General features: G+C 41.7%; 1 protein-coding gene across 1 annotated transcript in view; it reads left to right on the top strand.

Moving 5' to 3' along the window:
- The window catches only part of LOC111842592 (IgGFc-binding protein-like), a 42,298-nt gene extending 31,320 nt beyond the window's left edge, over window positions 1-10,978 (top strand). Inside the window, exons 6-9 of the mRNA XM_072715901.1 lie at window positions 1,074-4,886; window positions 9,167-9,361; window positions 9,441-9,520; window positions 9,993-10,978. The gene's annotated coding sequence lies outside the window, so the exon portion shown is untranslated. The remainder of the gene's footprint in view (window positions 1-1,073; window positions 4,887-9,166; window positions 9,362-9,440; window positions 9,521-9,992) is intronic.
- Window positions 10,979-18,083: the final 7,105 nt, after the last annotated feature.

Below are 18,083 nucleotides of genomic sequence, written 5' to 3' on the forward strand. Positions count from 1 at the left end.
AAGGCCGAACACCCAGCTACCTGAAACTTCAAAGCCTTCATGTCAGCTTGGAGCACCTGCATTTCACTCTCCGCCTGTGCCACTATGGCTTTGACCCTAGCAGGCTTTACTGTGGACTTCAGCTTATGACAGGCAGCCTCATATCCCTCTTCCATGCAGATTTCATTTAAAAGTTGTAAGAAATTAGGTGGGTGACCCTTTTGCTCCCTCAACCTCAAATTCACTATCATCATATCTGCGCCCACTGCACCTTTAATGAGCTGATCTAATGCTACGTTCACATCGCGAGCGTCAAAGACGCCAGCCGTCGCTCCCACCGCCCGGAACGCGATGCTAGCCAACGCCGGAGATGCTCTCTGACGTCATAGAGTGGGCGGGGACAAGGCCACTCAGAATGCCAGGCTCTGAGAACTTTTTAAAGTGGTCGCAAAACAAACAAACGTGTAGCTTATATCTTTGCGCCGACTCCTGATAGGACATAATTTGTCAAATAAATATTGTTGTGAGCCAGTTATTTGCATTCCCGCTTAAAATCAAGCGTTATGGAGGGAAAATGTTACCTATAAATAGTGTAGCGCTTCTTTTCAAATTTACCTTCTCACAATGGATGATTGCCAAGTAGTTACTTGTGCTTTATGTTTCTTTAGTTAACATACTGTAAATAGTACTTAAAATGTATCACGACAGTTCTACTAAAACACATAATTATGTTTTGACAAACACTAATGCTATAAATAGGTTTAACATTACCGACAATTTGCACTGTTTTCTCTGCTATGGTGCCTAAATTACTACTGATCAAAAAAATATATTAAGCACTTCACCATCTCACCTGGAACACCGATTGTTTCGGACACTCTGGTCCATGCCTCATTTTTTTTTTTTTATGTCCCTGTATGCAAACAGAGACACATCATATATAACTGGGTACCCGGCCACAGCAATAATAAGGCCCAATCCCAATTCTATTTTCTACCCCTTTGCCTACCCCTCACCCCTTCCCCTTGCCCCTTGAAATGAAGTGGAAACTCTCTATAATCTTCAACCTTTTCTCTCTATCTGGTTGCTCACAGTTGTCTACCATCAGACGTGCTTGCTTCACCCAGTTATCGAGCGATTCCTCCCCGGGTAGTGTGGGGAGAACTCCTGAGAAGGTACGCAACCTCCTATACATTCCAGTATCTGCCGACAGTCTGCCCTGCCTCTCCATCAAATCCCCAACAGCACGAATGAGGGCCTCTGGTGAGCATACCAGGGGTGAACTTGCTAGGTTTATGTCAGGACTTCCCTCCTGCATTTCTGGGCCCAAATAATCCTAATTCTTAGTCTACTAAAATTTACTAAATATGTTATTTAAAATGTCTCAGTGTCACGTTCGGAGACGGAGGCAAGCAGGGAAGCAGGAGCGCAAGCCAGGACGTCAGGTAAACTTGGGTTTATTAACCAAAAGACAGACAGGCACGGACACTACACTGACATTACAATGCACGATCTGGGGAACAAGGGGAGACGTGGACTGATATACACAGAACAAGGCAAAAGAAACAGGAAACAGCTGACACAAAATCGGGGAAGCACACGTGGATAATGAGGGGGCGTGGCACACACTAGGAGCGGACGGAGCGGGGCGTGACATAACCCCCCCCCAAAGGCGCGCACACTGGGCGCGCCCGAGAGGAGGCGACGGACGGGACGAAACCGGGGAACAGCGCAGCCGCGGGCAGATCGGCGGCGGCAGCAGGCAGCGCAGCCGCGGGCAGATCGGCGGCGGCAGCAGACAGCGCAGCCGCGGGCAGATCCGGAATATGCAGGTCCGGAGCAGGCAGGAGGGGTGCTGAGCGCGTAGGCGCCTTCCCTTTAAGGGCTTTGGGCACCCGGGGAACAGCGTCCCACACGGCGCGTATCCCGCCTAGCCCCAGGCGCGCCGGCCGGTAAAAGTAAGCCTCCAAAGGAGGCGGCTTCTCCGGGTGGAGGCTCACCGGACGGGCAGCGGCGACGTCATCCCAGGCAAGCGGGGAGCCCTCGTGCTCCCTGGCTACCTCCCAGGCAGGGACCAGCGAACAAGCGCCCAGGAAGAGGAGCGGTGTCTCCTCCAGCCGCTTCTTCGGGGCGCTCGCGGCGGTAAGCGGAGCCGTTTCGGGCACGTCCCCCAGGCTCCAAGCAACGCGCTCCGCCCGTACCTCCGTGAGCCGGAGCTGTAGGCGGCGGAGGCATTTACGTGCCCTCTGGAGCGGGTATTGTTGCCCGGGTGGGCGTTCCTTTGCCAGGAGGTCCGCGCCCTTCTGGGCTAGCTGCCGGGCCACGGGGTCCTCCTGGACCTCGGGCTGGGATCGCCAGTACACAAAGTCTTGCAGCAGCCCGCGCCGGTGGTGCTCGGACTGCTGCTTTGTGCATTCACGGAGATCGTGCATTCTGTCACGTTCGGAGACGGAGGCAAGCAGGGAAGCAGGAGCGCAAGCCAGGACGTCAGGTAAACTTGGGTTTATTAACCAAAAGACAGACAGGCACGGACACTACACTGACATTACAATGCACAATCTGGGGAACAAGGGGAGACGTGGACTGATATACACAGAACAAGGCAAAAAAAACAGGAAACAGCTGGCACAAAATCGGGGAAGCACACGTGGATAATGAGGGGGCGTGGCACACACTAGGAGCGGACGGAGCGGGGCGTGACACTCAGTCCTCTAATTACCCGAATTGTATTAAAATCAAAGCGGTGCCTCCATTTTATGTAGCACCCCCTTCCTGCCTCCAAGGGAGCATAAAAGAGGTGCCCTAGATATATATATTTATTTAGTTATTGCCTAACTAAATAAACTGACACAATACTTTTTCTTCCGTACTCTGCCCAAACAGTGATCTCTCTACCCTCCAGCCGTCTTTTCCCTGCCTCTTTCGTGCCTTTTTTTTTACCTCCCCACTTTTTTCCCTGCCCCGTCTCTCCCTCTGATTGGGGTTCTAACACAGAGTCCCAATCATATTGCAGCCATTCTCTGACTGACAATACAGAGTAAACCTCAGCGAGTGTCTGCAAATGATTTACGGGCAAGCTTCAAATGAAGCTGAACAAATTTAAACTAAGAGGTAAAGCAACAACAGAAATCAATTAAAATATATTACCACGGGCTACATGTGTAACCGGTCTTTCTTGCAAAAAAACTAAAGTCACCAAAATTATTTTCAGGATAGAAATGGTACAAAAAAGATAAATAATACCCAGGACTGGGCTATTGGACTGGGCTGGATATTTTTTCTACAGCCCCAAATGTTTTCTGCTGGTAATTTGTTCCATTCTGAATGGAGGGCCATTGCATTGGTTAACTTTACTATTACATACTTTTCAAAAGATTGACCATTTGGATGCTCAGATCCGATCCTTTTGCTAACCCCTGGCCCCTCCTCCCACCATTCTCCGCTCCTCTTTTCAACTGTCTCATTTTGATTCTCAGCAAGTGCATATACACTGCACACGCATGTACACTCACCCCAACTACATTCCCTGATCTGTCCAGATTTTTCAAATATGAGGACATGAAAGGTAAAACTTCTGTTGACATTACTGTTGACCTGGTTAATCTAAGTACCGTGATATGTTCTAGTTAATCCATGTAAAGTTTGAGATCACCATTATTTGCCATCAGATGGTTTCACCTACTGACAGATGGCTAACTACTTCAGCTATGTTAGCTGCCTAATGTTATTTCCAACTGTTCTGCTCAGTAAAATACAATTATTTGTATAATTAAAAAGAAAAAGAAACGGTAACACTTTACTTGACAGAGGCACAAATGCTTAGTAATAACTCCTCACTACTACTAATAACTTACTACTGAAGTACAAGTCATGAACAAAACAGAGCATGTGAGTGGAGTGGAGCGGAGCGTGAGCGAGGAGCGGAATTTGGTCAGAGCGCGGAGCGGTTTTTTAATTATGGCTGGAGTGGTCGCTCTGTATCGCTCCAATTTTGCTCCGATACCACTCACACTACGATTCTGAGGCGTGCCCAAATCTACCCAGAATTCATCTGTACAATTATCAAGACTGTTACACAACTTGGCCGAGATAGAAAGAACAACAATGTGGTGAAACTGTTTCAGTGAGTAAAGATTCACTTTGGAATCACTTTTCTCAGAAACATGAGAGTGTGCTACGCGAACAGGCAGAAGCCAGAGCAAAACGTGAGCAAGTTTTATATGGTTGTAGCATATCAAGTCTATAAAGTATAAAAGCCTATAAATATTGGTAATCAAATAAATTCGTTTTGTCATTCAAAGTAGGTCTAATAGGATTTTTATTTCACGTAACGCTGTCAGTGAAATTTTATTTTATAGAGAGACGCAGCAGCATCAACAGAAAAAAATTGAGGAATTTAAAACGTGGATGCTTAGCCTGTATATTCTTTAGGCTATTAAGCCCACTGATTTCTTTTATTCTTAAGCCTATTTTTCTGTGGAATGCCATTGCCAAACCTGTCCATTGTTGCCTATATGTTGCTTAAAAATAAATACAGTGGTATCTCGGTTCTCAAACTCACTAGAACTCGAATTTCTTGAAAGTCGAACAAACCAGTTTGACCTAGAACTCGATCGGAATATCAGAAGTCGAACCGTGAAGGCTGACCTAATATAAATTGTATGCGCCAGGAAATGAGTCATACTACAATGCAATCTGCTATATGCCGCGGATTTCTGGTCTGACGTTTCAGCCAGCTACAGTATTTCCGGTACGCACTAGCTATGGCGTTTTTCACTCGATCGCTGCAGGACCTGCCAAGGATAATGACGTGAATCGCATCATTCATGCTGCATCCAAGATGCCTACGTGAAAAAAGGACAAAGGCTTTAAATTGTATGTGTCCAGCTACATACACAACTATGAAGGTAAGTCTCTGTTTTGAGTTCTAAACTATCTCTGATACTTGCTAGCCGTTTACTAGCCGAAGTTAGCACCTTGATAGAGTAACGTTTATTTACTAGCTAACATTAGCATATTGATAGGTAGGTTAACGTCATGAATATGTTGTTTTTGTGCATTGTACTATCCTAACCACAATGTTAATCTCAGTTTCAAACAAGGTGTCAGGAGAGGTGACAGTTAGGTCTGAGTGCTTCAGGTCTATGAGGAAAAGCGTAAAGCCTCACTGTCTGAGTGTAAGGGAAAGTCATCCTGCAGGTTCAGTTCAGTTCAGGTTCATAAGAAACAGGTTCCTGTTTGTCAGATAAAGTTTCTGAATCATTACTGTGAATTAAATAAGGTTTAAGACTCTCATTGAACTACATATTAGGGTGGGGTGAAAAAATTTAAATTTCCAATAGCAATTTCCAATAGCGCGGAAAAGTTGTCACTGGACCTCGTTATTAAATGTGCAAAATATCTTTGAAATAGGTTAATATTTTCAGGTTCCGCAACGCGATCGAAGTTTTCACCTGTCACATCAATGGGCAATATACACTATCCATTATCTATACTCATCGGTGTTGTGTTTGTGCACTTTCACAACATGATAATCACAACAAAATACCAATGTTCAGGTAACGCAGATTTTTACTGGGTATCAGCCATACACATACATTACATCACTCTGTGGCTCTACGTGCATTACCATTAATCACCTGTCACATCAATGCGCAGATCCACGCTACTGTTACGTGCCGTAAGTTTGGGTTATGTGCCGTAAGTTTTGGGTACGTGCCGTAAGTGTTATGTGCCGTAAGTTCAGGAGGATGCCTGCAGGTTCTTTGCACGTCCTGCCCACTCGCCAATTGGTCAACTGCTCCCTCGACTCCGCCCTCTAGACCTGACCCCGCCTCCCTTGCCTTCGGAGCAGTTTCTGGTTCATCGGCTGAAGAAATTGCCGCTTCGTCCCTTCGTCTGCTCGCTACTTGCTTCTCGCTAGCTCGCTAGCTCGCTCTTTGTTCGCTTTGCTTTTGGTTTGAATGCTTGTGTATGACTGTTTTGTTCTCGACTTCTGATTTTCACCTCATCCCTTATTGTACCTTCGCCCTGGTTTTGACTGTCTGCTTGGTTTTGAACTTTCGCTTGTACTCCGACTTTGCCTCTTGGATCTTCCCTCTGGATACCTTTGCTTCGACTGTGTGTTTCGTGTTCCATTAAGTGTGTGTAAGGAGTGTCTGCCTTTTTGCTTCTTCGTCAACGTGGGGATTACTGTTTGTTTGGGTAGGGAGATAGGCTTAGGCATTGTTGTTTCGTTTCACCCTTTTGTTGTGCTCACTTAGGATTAATTTAGCTTGTGGTTGTTTTCGGTAGATGTGTTTTTGTTGTTTCTTTGGCCTTTGTCACTCCTGATGTTCGTTACACCTACACTGTAAAAAAAAATCTCGTAAAAAAACGGTAAAATGACTGGCAGCAGCGGCTGCCAAACAAAAACTGTAATATTACAGTAAAATGTTTTATTTCAAATGAAGTGCAAAAACATTAAATTTACAAAAAATGTCCGTTATTCTTTTACATAAAAACACTGTTATTTTACAGTTTTTCTTAATATTATTATGATCAAATTCCTTAAAAGGGCAATTCCAAAAGTAAATATATATGAAGATTAAGGACACAGGAGTCTGCATTTGGTCCACCCTCTCAGTCCACTGCTTTATTCTGGCTGTATACAGTTGTGAACATGCAAAGGGGATATAGTAAGAGGCATCACGCCACCTTCAGAGTGCAAATATGCGTTAAACATTCAACATGACAAAAATAGTTAAGCAAATATATAGCAGTCAGGGCTTCAGTTCTCCATACTGAACGTACTTAAATTCTCCAGTGTGTTCAGTACGATCTTATACAATAAAAACAATAATAAATTGATTAAAAAAAATAATAATAACATCCTGTGATCGTATAAGTGAGATACGCACCTGAATACAATTGTGAACATGCAAAGGGGAAGAAATCAGAGTCCCCACGTCTTCTCTGCTGTGTGAGGTAACAGAATCATGTGAATACTTTCGTGCATTTACAAAATGTGAACATTTTAGTACAGTTCGTGCATTTAACTATAAACAACATATAGTGTTAGAGAAATTTGTACTGAATTCACGTTTTCAGTTTTCATTAAAAGGCACTGAAGTTCTTACCATGGAAATGCTGTTGCTCCAGGTTGTGCAGCGTACCTTACTCGCCGTCAAATGCTTAAGAGGAGTGGCTGTTCAAAATGAAGATCAGTGGCGCGATTTGAAAAGTGCGCCAAGGCTGCGGGCTGAGCACTGAGCTACAAGCAGTTGGGCTGCTGTGCGCATGCGTGCAGACGGTTGGCTTAGATTTCGAAGCACTGACCCAGAGCTATGATAGCCTGATAGTGTTTTAAGCAATAATCAGTGCAAGTTCACACTTCATGTTAACTAATTAAAAGTTCAGTTTATCCAGAAAAAAATAATAAACTCACGTTCATACTTTACCATTTTAAGTGAGCGCTAACTCATTTTTTTGCCGGTTTCAACTAAGGTTTTTTATGCCAATATTATGTAATACCTCTCTTTAGTGCATATAAAGAATAGCAACCTATACATTTTACATAGACACACCCACAATATGCAAAAGTTATTAAAAGAAAAAAAAGTGATGATGTGGTCTCATTTTTTTAGATTGGTGGGGGGTGGACTAACACATGCATGGATGCTGAGTATATCAGTTCTCTATATTTACTAATTCATGCTTTTGGAAGACATGGAGCTGATGATGTACATAAACGTGAGGGGCTGCTGCTGCCTCACCTGTGCAATTCCATTCTGGATAATCTTTTTAAAAGTAATTTAAAAAAACATTGGACTTAGAAGTTAAATGTCAGAGTAATGTAAAACTAATAGGATTTACCTCAAAATTACAAAGAGAAATGCTCAATTTCTAGTATGGTCATAAATCTTTAAATTATGAATTGCTTTTTAAATTACAATTAAATGTTGTGATTTTACATAAATTTGTACGTAATTTGAGAAAATGGGAAACATACAGTATAAATTAAACAGTATTTTTCCTTTTAAAAATGTGAAATACATGTAATTTTTCATTACTTGCGTTATGCATAAAATAAAGGTTGGTTTATTAATTCAGGGATAATTTCTGTAATTTTACAAAGTTTTGCAGACAGCTTTTAAAAAAGAGAAACTACTGTAAAAAAATGACAGTTATTTTCTGTAAAATTACTTTTTTTTTTTTTTACAGTGTAGTGTTTGTAAAGTGTCTTTGAAAAACTATAAAAAATCTATAAAAAGACTCCCTTTGTGTCCCGTGTTCCCTTCTCCTACTCCTGGTTGTCATGTCCTTCCCAATCCCTCCTTCCCTTTCACTTTGTTAGGCTCCAACCCTAGACTGGAGCGTAACACTACGTATCATCCATATCATAACGCAATGTTAAATTGTTCCTCAGTGCCACCAAAAAGAAAAGTATTAAGCATGACAGTCAAAATGGTTAGATACACTATATTACCAAAAATATTGGGACACCTGAATTCAATGATTTGGAGGGGTGTCCCAATATTTTTGGTAAGACCCAGATGGATAAAGCGGTATAGATAATGGATAGTGTATATTGCCAGTATGTCAGTGTAAGCATGCTCCTGAGCGCCACATTTCTGAATGAGTCGTTTCCCACTTACTCATTGTCACTGACCAATTATTAGGTTCTTGTATTTAATTGGAACAATTTTACATTGCGTTATGATATGAATGATACGTAGTGTGGATCTGCGCATTGATGTGACAGGTGAAAACTTTCGGTTTCTTTGTTGTTGCTTGGTACACAGTTAATCTTGCATAAAATTGTGTCATCTTCAATCAGGGTAGCCGCAGTCATGGAAAACCTGGATAAGTTTTGGAATTCTTGGATAGAGAGGAAAAGTTATGGAAAAGTGTTACTTTCGGTTTCTTTGTTGTGTGGAACCTGAAAATATTAACCTATTTCAAAGTTGTTTTGCACGTTTAATAACGAGGTCCAGTGACAAATTTTCCGCCCTATTGGACATTTTTATTTTTTTCACCCCACCCTACTACATATTTCTATGTATTTGTTTTTTCCATAACACTTTTTAAAGTTCATTAACAGAGTTCCCCTAACAAAAGTTCACTAATTTATTATGTGAAAGATTGTCTTTAACTGTACTTGCAGCAGGTACAATTTGTTCTCTAAGAGATTTTTTTATTTTAACAGATTGTCCTAAGGGATTCAACTCCTGTGGAGTTACAGGAGTGCCAGTGTACCTGTGTGGCTGGTACATCCTTGTGCAGTCACGTGGCAGCTCTTCTTTTTCAGACTGCCCACTATTCCCAACTGAGGCTCACATCAGTTCCCCCAGTGTTCAGCTGCACAGAGACTGAACAAAAGTGGCATAAACCAAGGACTATGGTAAGTAATCTGATGCTTTGATTTTATTTATGGATATCTGTTCAATGTTTATAGAAAAAATGTTTTTGTTTGTATACAGGGTATTAAACCTGGTCCAGTAAACAAGATGGTTATCCTGTCAGCCAGACCAAGAGAAAGAAGACTGGTAGAAGGAATCAGGTTTGTGTTGCTATCAATACTACCCACAGACACTAAAAAATTAAAAACTAATAGTGACTATTTTTGTAACACAGCACACCACAGCACACAGTGCACAGCGAAATTTGACTGTTGGAGTAGTGAGTGGGTACAGTACCTTACTCAAGAGCACCTCAGTGGCAACTAGGTGGGAAATCAAACTCACAACCCTCCAGTCATGAGTCCCATTCCTTGAAATGATAGGCCACCAATGCCCCACAGTGACATTTGGCATGCACAACTACACATGCATATGTATGTACTCCTGTCCCTACCTACCCACACACATACATCTATGGACATACACACACACTCAAACATGCAGACCCACAACTACACATGCTCACACGTAATACTCATTGTTATATACATGCGTGCATGCCTACACACATGGTTTTGCACACATATATTTCTTATTATAGCACACTTGTTTCCTTTTTTGTCATTTTCACAGAAGCAACTTGTATAATGGTGTTAGCTCATCTCTGCCGGAAATATCAACACTTAAAGTTCATGACGTGTACCATGACCTTCCTGCTGATAAAGCTCCCATGATCACAACAATGGCTGTTTCCAGTGATGTACCTCTGGTTGACTCCATGTTCGGAGAGGTGCAAGAGGGAAGTGTGCTGTCTTATCAGATGCCAACAAAGACTGTCCCAAGGACCCGTCCACACACAGACGCCCCTTCTCCCCCACAGCTGCCACTCTCCGATTACAGCTTGGGACCCTCTACATGTGCATTTGTCTGCTCTGAACATCAGCACCATCACATGGCATCCCTTGAGACATCTTTGGAGAAAATTGAACACAGCACACGAGAACAAAGTTCTTATGCTGAATGGCAGCAACTAAGGAGGTGCCGCATCACCTCTTCCAAATTCCAAGAGATCTGTCACACCGGGGGGGGAAGCTCTGCTGAAAACCTCGCCAAAAGGCTTCTGAGACCTTGCCATCAGACTGCTAACATGCGGCGGGGGCTTGACATGGAGCCACTATCCATGTGGATTTCTGATACACCCTGATGCACCATGGATGGGTTCATCACCTGATGGGATTGTGTACGATCCTGAGGGGCAGCCAGTGTTTGGCCTATTGGAGATCAAATGCCCAAATGTAACAAGCTATGTGGACTGCCCTTACATTCAGATCAGGGAGGGTACACAGACACTGAGGCGATCTCATCCTTATTACTGGCAGATCCAGGGCCAGATGTTAATTTCAGGGTGTGACTGGTGTGACTTTGTTATTTACACAAAAGATGACATGTTTATTCAGAGAATTCCCCGTGACATGGAAGTCATTGAAACCATTAAAGAAAAAATTGACCGTTTCTTTTTTTATTTTTACCTCAACGCCTTCTTGGATAATTAGTGAGTTCATGGCAATGTAAATGTATTTGTAAGAGTGTTGAATATAATAAAATGTGAGTAAAATGTTGCTGCATTGTGTTTGTTTATGCAAAATGACTGTAACAGATGACTTGGATTTAAGCATTTAGGTGTTTTGTATTGCTTAAGTAATCAAGGTAAATGACAAACTAAAAAATGGGTGATAAAAACTTAATAAAGTTGCTTTTGTTAATAGGCAGCACTTTAAGACCTCAACTGTGTGCAAACAGATTTCATGAAAATATAAACAAGAGTAAGGAAAATATGAGTTAATATGTAAAGATAAATGCTGGCCTATTTAAGCCAGAGTACTGCTCAAATTTAAAGTATTTTAAAAAGGGAGGGTAAAAAACATTGTATTTTCGTAATTTGTTTGCATATAAACATATACTTTATATACAGTGGGGCAAAAAAGTATTTAGTCAGCCACCAATTGTGCATGTTCTCCCACTTAAAAAGATGAGAGAGGCCTGTAATTTTCATCATAGGTATACCTCAACTATGAGAGACAAAATGAGAAAAAAAAATCCAGAAAATCACATTGTCTGATTTTTAAAGAATTTATTTGCAAGTTATGGTGGAAAATAAGTATTTGTTCAATAACAAAAGTTCATCTCAATACTTTGTTATATACCCTTTGTTGGCAATGACAGAGGTCAAACATTTTCTGTAAGTCTTCACAAGGTTTTCACACACTGTTGCTGGTATTTTGGCCCATTACTCCATGCAGATCTCCTCTACAGCAGTGACGTTTTGGGGCTGTCACTGGGCAACACAGACTTTCAACTCCCTCCAAAGATTTTCTATGGGGTTGAGATCTGGAGACCGGCTAGGCCACTCCAGGACCTTGAAATGCTTCTTATGAAGCCACTCCTTCATTTCCCGGGCGGTGTGTTTGGGATCATTGTCATGCTGAAAGACCCAGCCACGTTTCATCTTCAATGCCCTTGCTGATGGAAGGAGGTTTTCACTCAAAATCTGACAATACATGGCCCCATTCATTCTTTCCTTTACATGGATTAGTCGTCCTGGTCCCTTTGCAGAAAAACAGCCCCAAAGCATGATGTTTCCACCCCCATGCTTCACAGTAGGTACGGTGTTCTTTGGATGCAACTCAGCATTCTCTCTCCTCCTGTAAGGAAGAGGACTGCCTTACTATTATTTATATTGTAATCTGTATAGCACGTTAGCAGCATACTTTTCACTTTATTAAAGGCACTGTATATTAAGCACTTTATTTAGCATCGCACGTTAACCACAGATTTGCATAGAAGAACATGTGCATACAAAAGTTTAATTGTGTGTTGAATATACAGTATACACACTTCATTGTACTATATATTACTATATACATAAATGTTAATGCTACATATAAACAAATGTAGATAATCGCTACATATGAACAATTGTAGATAATTGCTATTTACAGAGATTGGAAGTCCTTTCTCAAAAATGGGGCTCTGTTGGACTAGTGTTAGTCATCAGGCTTCTTCGCCCAAGCCTTTACCAATGGCCCATTTTCATAATTTGTTAGGAGACAAGCCACTGTGTAGAGCTGGCTGATGCTTCCAACAAGGCGTAGGGGAATTTCAGAGTCAAAGAATTTGTGCTCCTTGACCCGGCGAATGAGGCGCTCCACATGCACCCTGAGACGTGCTATGGCCTGGGTCTCCTTAACTTCACATGCTGACATTTGAGACCTGTCAGAGAGGAATGCTGGCCTGTAAATCTTGCATGGTACAACGTCATCTATAAGAAAACCTTGGTCTGCCATGACAGCCATCCCAGGTTTTAGGAGGGTAAGGAGACCACATTCACGTGTGATCTGCTTGTCGCTGACAGACCCGGCATACAGTGAAGAGACGAATGTCACTGCCCCATGTGGCGCAATTCCAATGAGCCCTTTCAGAGTGCAGTGGGACTTGTAGTAGGAAAACACCTCACTCTGGAGGACAGGGGAAGACGGACATTGACACCTCAGCTCAGTGCAGTCAAGGATAACTGTAGTGTCAGGGAAGTCCTTGAAATCTGCTGGCAGATTTTTACGTATCTGCTCCTGAGGTATCCAGATCCTCACTGAGCCAAGTACCGTGTAGAGGAAGTTGCTCAATGACATAATGATTCGACTGACCATGGACTGATGGATTCTGTACCGTTCAGCAAGGTCCTGCTGCTTGGATCCAAGGGCGAGGTAATTCAAGAAGAGAAACAACTCATTGATAGGCTACAGGGAATGGGCTGTGGTGGATTCTGTGAGAGTTCCTATCTGCGCTTGCCGCACACTGACCATGGATGGTAGAGACGGCTCAATCAAGGCCCAGAAACACATAAGCAGGTTATATGATGCAAACCTAAAGAAATAGAATACAGATATTCAAATAATAACTGTAAGCAATTAACTAAAAAGCAGAGGAAACAGAAATAACTTTAATTTGATGTATCTGCGTATAGTGTTAGTTATTTAATATCAACTGTTAAGAACTATTAATACGCAGAAGTAGTGAAGAATACTGTGTTAATAATGCATTTAGGCCATTGCACTGTACAAACACACACTTATGTGTTCTTAACTATCCAGACTTGACTTACCTTGTGAAGAACCGGATATCTTTATCCGAGGCAGCAAAACGATGGATGCCGAATCTCTGCGTCAGCGTAAGGCTCTCGATCTGTTGGCGTAGCAATCTAACTTCCTCTCGGAGAGATGCATTTTCTTCCAGCACCAAATCAACCACTGCAGGATCGGTACCCAAGGCGTAGTCGTGGTTCATGGGGGCGTCTGCATTGTCAGGTGCATTATCCTCCATGTCAACCTCTGGCGGCGGTCTTGGTCTTCGCTCCCAAACCCCCGGTCTTGGAGGTGGAAGGGAGAAATTATTCCACGTGAATAACGCTGAAACAGCTCCCTTTTTAAGCAATCACCGTTCTCTCTCTCTGATGCTGGCTCACGAATATCTTCGGCTTTAAAATGCCGGCTACACACCCGGGTGTGAGCCGTTACGCAAACTTATCCCTCCGGATAGCGACGATCCATTTACGCCTTATCTCCTCATCCGAAGGAAAAGTAAAGAAACTAAGTACACTGTTGTACTTACTAGAAGCCTGGCATAATGGCACACAGCAATGCTCAGCTGTTGTACCACATGTTTTCTGGTATTTAATTCTTCCATTGTTCACTAGCGTAGATCTGTAGGCTAACGGAAGTATTCGCGGTGGCTGAAATTTAAACGGAAGTACGTCAGCGCAGGCGTTGGCATATATGGTGCATTCGTTTTTCTCTCGGAACACGGAAATTCCGATTTGAGTGACATCACGTCCGACAATCTCCCGTTCGAGCTACCCACATCTCGGAACAAACATGGCTGCCTCCATGAACACGTTGCTGTGTGTTGTTGCTTTATATTTTAGCAGATTTGGAGTTTTCCAAATGAAGAAAATGGAGAAATTTAGATTTTTCCGAGAGACAAACAAGAAACACGAACTAGTCAAACCACATTAAATGCTTTATAAAATATTTTAGTACATTCATAGCGATATTCTTTTTTCGAACGGTAAATAAACTACAAACAAACCAAGTCGGCATGTTGAAATTACGTCACAGGGGCAACTCGGACAACAAAATCTTGTCCGACTAAAACGTCATAAAAGGGGCGTGTTTCCGACGGGAAGTGACGTTTTTCGTGACGTTTCGTGACATTTTCATCCGAGTTCCGACTTGGAGAGAAATAATCGAACGCACCAATAGTCCATTCTTACTTGAATGCCTTCTTCACAGACTGGACGATTAACCAAATAAAGCAGCGCAACATTACAGTAACTAACAATAAATAAACCACTAACTTACGTGTACTATTAGAACATTTATGTCATTCATTTAAATTTTATTTTACCAGGTAAATTAACTGAAAACCAGTTCTCACTGCTTTACGTGATATTCGGGAGAAATAGCTGATTACGCATCGGAACTGCCTGGGATACAAACATCATGCGTGTAACTAAACTCTTCAGCCAATAAGGGCAAAGGTGTGTCGTCACGGAAGCGGTTCCCAGTTTGTGCAGCCAGGTGAGAGGTCGCAGTGCATCTAACCATAATGCATTGCGTAAGGATCAGAATGCGTTGCTTTAACCCAGCGCTGTAAGCAAGTCGAACGCACCCAATGACCGGACTGGGGAAACAAACTGAAACGCGGACTTAATACAGAGGACTAATGACAACAACCAGAAACAGAGAGAAGGGTCTGGCTGCAGACCTCCACCAGGAGGATCTCCACTAGAGGGACGGAAACACGTGATCTCCACAAGCGAATCCGAACATGACGTTATGCAAACATGCATGGAGGTGGAACAGATATCACATAATCGTCACACACAGCCCGGACTTTAACTCGACCGAACAAATTATTTAAATTATATTATTAACATTGGAAACGGATGTTAATAATGTATTTTAATTCTACAAGAAGGGATGTTAATAGCATGTGTTATTTTTATTATTTCGGTACGTGTGAAATTCTCACTTTAATACGGAGCCCCCGAAGTCCCATAGGGTGATTTTTTTTTTTAAATCGTGTGGCACAAGTTATTTTCTGCGCACAAGATAATTTACTCTGTGTTTGAGGCCGAGAGTAATATGACAACTATGTCTACCAAAACTATGTCTCGACGTCTAAACAAATCAAACTGGAGAAACATTTATTTACAGTCAACAAGTAACACCATGAACTCATTTTCCATTTTTTTTTATGCTGCAAACTGATTCTTTGGCATTAAGGGTGAATTATACAGTCCATGTTTATGGTTGCGACAGAGTTGAAGTGACATGAATTCATGCGACATGACAATATTTTTCCTTCGGTCATTATCGTTAATCATAATAATACACTATGATAAACAGGTACAGTAAATACAATAAATAGGTGTCAGTAATATCAAAAAATGTTACTTAAACTCGGTGAGGTGAACAAATCAGCAAACCAATTAAAGTAGAAAACATAATCTGTCTTAACGCAACCGAACAAAACATCAGTGTCAATATTAGTAGGCATAACCCTATATTCCGTCAATTTGCGAATCATATTCAAATAATCAAAAGTACTACATAATAACTTATATAACTTGGTCACAATTTATTGCACGCAGGCTATATTTTGTGCATCTTGAATATTGCTGACACCGATGTTTGGTTCGGTTGCGTCAAGACATAGCCTACTATGTTTACCACTTTACTCGGTTTGTTGATTTGTTTGCCTCACCAAGTTCCCCTAACATTTCTTGTCATTACTGACACCTATTTATTGTATTTATTTTACCTGTTTATACTTGTTTTATTATTGACTACCGATAATGAAAGAAAAAAATATTGTTCATATCGCTTCACCTCGATCTGTCACGACCATTCATACAGACTGTATACCTCAGCCTTAATGTCAAAGTAGTACGCAGCAGCGTTGGATTTACTCCTTCCAGTAATATTAATTACAAGGCTGTTGAATCTTACTGTACCCTAATGCCAGGTCTAGCAAACGTAGTACGGCGTCCTGAAATAAACCTCTTATAACATGACAGCTTTACGCAGCTAATCTATTCCTTCCAAATAATAACTTGTGTGCACAAGACAAATATTTATAAATTTATTTATAATTTTATAAATATTTTTTTGTGCTGTCAAATGATAAAATTTTTTAATCAGATTAATCACAGGGTTCCTGTGGATTAATTTTGATTAATCATGATTAAATATCATTCATTTTTAATCTATATTAATCACATTTAATTTTGCATGAGCAAACAGACTCAAGAAAAAAGGGAATATATATGCACTTAACATGTTTATTGAACATCTTGAACATGAGTTGGATGCATTCCATCTGCCACAGAAGTGCAATACCATGGACCCATATCAAAAAGCAAGATTTTTTGCTTAGCCGGACAACTTGTCGGATTTAAGGTACCTCAGTTTAAATGGTCTTTATCTTCGTTCGCTTACAATTAGCACGAACTACCATAAATCCGACAAATAATCCAACTAATCATGAAGTCCAATTCTAGCCCGGTTAATTGCCATTGTTAGCAATATCAGTTGATAACACATTACGTCCGGTGCTTTACATATAAAACTCCATAGCAACACATCCACAGATAAGTTGGACGGTATAGCGTGTGCGACCGATTTAATGAGCCACAAATGAGAAGTAGTGCTTAAACAGTATAAGACTACAACTTTCCCTTCTGTTGATAAAGGGCGCAGCCATCTTGGATTCTGAACTCAGGATCCCCTGTGCTGCTCCGAGATATTTCTTGGATGTCCGAGAAACAGGAGCGCATGTAGTCACTTCCGGCTTCAAAACTCCGGAATCCGACTCGGAATACAAGTTCCGAGGGGAAATGGAACAAACTAAAACTACCCGAAATGGGTTGACAGAGACATTTCAGTGATTTTGAATCATTCTGCGCTGCAGATGGGTTAATTGCGTTAAAAATTTTAATCAGATTAATCATGGTGATGGATTAATCCGCGTTAACCCGTTAATTTTGACAGCTCTAATATTTTTTCTTTTTCAGTAGACATTCAGTCTTAGCTTAAGTAACCAATTTAAAGCTAAATTTGGAGAGAAAAAAATCACCGGTCGAATGCTACCGTTGTTGCTTGTTCTACCCACTTTTTTCTTTCGACAAAGCTAAACACCCTCCCACTGACAAATCCAGGCTGTGCGTGGAGATCATGTGATATCTGGTACTGCCTCCATGGCGTAAGTTTGCTTAACGTCATGTCCGGACTCACTTGTGGAGATCACGTGTTTCCGTCCCTGTAGTGGAGATCATCCTGGTGGAGTTCTGCAGCCAGATGCTCTTGGAAACAGCTGATCACATGGGGATCCCACACGAGGTTAAGAAGGGGGCGTGGCACATGGAACGAGCGGACGATCGGGGCAGGACAGGGGTAATGTTGGGATAAGATCTTTATCGTTTTGGAAGCCATTAAGAAAAAAAGTGCTCTTCTTGTTTTATCCTGTTCATTTTGTGTTTAAATGCTAAAAAAAAAAAAAAAAAACATATTTAGGTGTAATTTTGGGGGAACCAATTAATTGGTTTTCCATTATTTCTTATGGGAAAAATTTGATCAGAACTCAAACTTTTTAGGATTCGATCCGGAG

This window comes from Paramormyrops kingsleyae, chromosome 9 (assembly GCF_048594095.1).
Source record: "Paramormyrops kingsleyae isolate MSU_618 chromosome 9, PKINGS_0.4, whole genome shotgun sequence".
NCBI lineage: Eukaryota > Metazoa > Chordata > Actinopteri > Osteoglossiformes > Mormyridae > Paramormyrops > Paramormyrops kingsleyae.